This window comes from Corvus brachyrhynchos, unplaced genomic scaffold (assembly GCF_000691975.1).
Source record: "Corvus brachyrhynchos isolate BGI_N302 unplaced genomic scaffold, ASM69197v1 scaffold1005, whole genome shotgun sequence".
In the NCBI taxonomy this organism is placed as follows: domain Eukaryota; kingdom Metazoa; phylum Chordata; class Aves; order Passeriformes; family Corvidae; genus Corvus; species Corvus brachyrhynchos.
The window spans coordinates 236,298-239,266 of NW_008238124.1; the positions used below are offsets into that span (position 1 = coordinate 236,298).

A 2,969-nucleotide genomic window follows, 5' to 3' on the forward strand; every position below is an offset into this window, starting at 1 on the left:
AGGTCCCAGAGCGCCGGGGGCCTGGGCGGGCTGCCCCGTCCGGCAGGGAGGATGCGCCGTCTCGCCGTCCCTCCGTAACGCGCCTGGCACAGGCCAGAGGTGGAAATTGTTCTTTTGTGTTTAACGTCCTTCCAGGTATTTTTCCCCAATTGCTTTCAGAGTTTCTCTGAGGAATCTCCTCCTTTTGTTTTCTCAGAGTGGGCCATGTTGGGTTCCCCTGGCATCACCACCCCAGTGCCCCTGTCCCACTGCCAAACTGGGGCTGCGGGAGGGTCGTGGGATCTTACAAAATTTAGACCAACAGCATATTCAAATGAGATTTATTTTATAAAGCAGGTAAACCAATTAAACCTCCACCAACATTCAAATACAGGTTTGTGATGTCAAATGGAATTGGTAGTGCCTGACTGACTTGAGAATTCCCAAGATTACAGGACCCCTAACCCAGAATCTGCAATCACTCCCCCAGTAAGGTGAGGACTCTCAGCCTCGAGGAGTTCCTTTGGGCAGTGTCCCAACCAATGTGTTGGGTGGCCCCTTCCTGCTCTGAGCTGCACCGAGGGACACAACAGGGCTGGATCAGGGGATCCAATACCCTGTGCCAGGTTAGTGTCAAATCTCACAGCGAGCTCTTGGCGTAGCCTCAATGAATCAGTCTTTGGGGAGGCCCCAACCTCCCCCAGCTTTGCAGCTGTGTAGGACAGATGTGACCCCCCATGTCCCTCCCAGGATGAGATCTGCCCTGCTTTGGGTCTCACCAAGTACCCAGAGTCACCACAGACCTCCAGGGTGACCTATGGCTACATTGTTCCTCTGTGCCTCAGTTTCCCTTTTGGATGGGGCCCAGGAGAACTAAGTCTGTTACCTGCAGACACTTTGGCCAGAGACACGCTGTCGGGGGCTGGTGGGGAAACTGAGTCACAGGGACACAGTGAACATTGTGGCTCTGCTCCCCATGGGGCTTGGGGAGGACTCAGCGCCAAGCAGGCAAAGATCCCACAGAAGGGGGGATGCGCCCCCACAGCGGCCCAGTCTGGCTGCTCCTGGCCTTGACAGCAAGCCACGGTGGGGCAGCACAGACACAGGGACAGGAGCTGCTCGTGCCTGGGGACAGGCACCAGGCTGGCCTTTTCCTTGAAGGATTGCAGGGACGAGCCAGGCTTGTGTGATCCCTCTGGCCACTCACGTGTTCCTCCAGCAGGACAGGGGCCCCGGCAGCTCGGCCAGGAACAAGTCCGGACCCGCAGAGCCGTGGCAGGGGCCCAACACCTCTGTCCTCTGCACAGGGCTAGGGGACACTCCCGTCCCAACCTGCAGAGTCCTGCTGCCCACATGGCTTTTCCAAGGGGGTCCCCTCCATCTGAGGGACTGCCACCCCTGTGGGTGGTGGGCACAAGGCCAGGGACAGCTCCCCAGCCCTGCCACTCAGCCCTTCTCGGTTCCCGTGGGGCTGGGGCTGCCTCCCCTGCCTGAGCGCAGCAGACTGGGGAGCCGGGGAGTCACAGCCCAAAGCAGCAGCATGGCCCCGTGCTCAGGGCAGGTGACAGCCCTGAGCAGCCAGCACGGCTGCAGCCCCCAGCTCCAACCTCCTCGAGGGGGATCTTCTCTCCCACAGGCTGCCGCTGACTCGAGGAGGAGGAGGAGGAGCAGGAGGAGCGGGAGGAGGAGCGGGAGGAGGAGCGGGAGGAGGGGAAGGCAGTGTCCCCAGCCCCATCACCCTGAGCACATGACATGGCGCTGCCATCTCCGGTGCGTGGCGACCTGCCCGCGGTCCAGTTGGATCCCTCAGCACTTTCCAGCCTGGAATAGCAGCCGCACACGGGGAGCAGATGGCCTCACTGTCCCCTGCCCGTTTGTTCTCTGATTTCGGAGCTGTGGCCGCTCCAAAGCCCAGAGCTCCGGACAGGTGCCCTCAATCCATGCAGGTGTCACCCAGGGCCACAGCTGCACGGACAGAGGGTGGCACTGTAGGGGATGCCCTAAGGGCAGCATACTCCTCCGTGCCGGGACTCTGCGTTCCGCAGGGATGGGCTCCCGCATCGTTCGGGCGATTGCACCCACGGGGGATGTGGAGCCTGCCCGGTGCTCCCGCGTGCATCAGCGGCCACATCGGCGGTGCTCGGGGCTGGCTGGCGCGGGGCGGCAGCAGGTGGGAGCAGATGGAGTAGCACGGCGGGGACCGCGGGGGCAGGAAGCCGGGGGCAGCGGGAGCGGCTGGACCAGCAGCCGGAGCCCTGTGTCCTGCAGAGAGGAAAATGGAGTGTGCGTGTGGGGGTGGTGGGGCCCGTCTGAACATGGGGCAGGGGTCCCGGGGGTCTCTTGGCCCCCTGCTCCCAGCTCCTCCCCCAGCTCCTGTACCACTCGTCAGTGCGATGAGTTCCTGGTGCTCAGCCCCCAGGGCACGTACTGCTGGTCCCAGTGGGCTCAGCAAAGCCCACGGCTCCCAGGGACATTCCTGCAGGAATCACAGCAGTGCCAGCCCGCCACAGGCCCCCCAGCACAGCTCTGCCTGGTGCAGGCACCAGAGACAGTGGAAGGCTGTTCTTGGTGCTGCAGTGGAGGAAGGAAAGGGTCTTGGCTACAGGGATTTTGAATCAAGCAAATCGCGGGGTGCACCTGCCATGCAGGAACACGTGGGGAGCAGCAGCCTTGGATCAGGGCTGGCAGCCATGGCAGGTCCCAGTGGCTCCGAGGGCCATGGCCATGGCCCCTTGCCAGGGCACCCACAGGTGCTGGGGCTGCCCCCGGAGCTGGGCAGTGGAGGGAGGCTCGAGGAAGTGACAAGGGAAAACTGAGGCACAGCTGTGGCGCAGGGGCCGTGCTATGTTTGAGACGCTGGGGCTGGAGTGTGCTGGGAGCTGTTCTGTGTCTCCTTCGTCCGTCTCCATCACTGAGCATCCCTGTGGGCTCCGGCCACCACAGGCAGCGACAGCCGCGGAGCCTCTGGGAAAACGAGGCCCTCCCATGGA

At 62.7% G+C, this 2,969-nt stretch overlaps 1 long non-coding RNA gene across 1 annotated transcript in view; it reads right to left on the reverse strand.

The window, feature by feature from the left end:
• Nucleotides 1-303: 303 nt before the first annotated feature.
• Nucleotides 304-2,969, reverse strand: part of LOC108446536 — a 3,725-nt gene continuing 1,059 nt past the window's right edge. The window contains exon 2 of the long non-coding RNA XR_001861742.1: nt 304-2,241. This is a non-coding gene — a long non-coding RNA (uncharacterized LOC108446536). The remainder of the gene's footprint in view (nt 2,242-2,969) is intronic.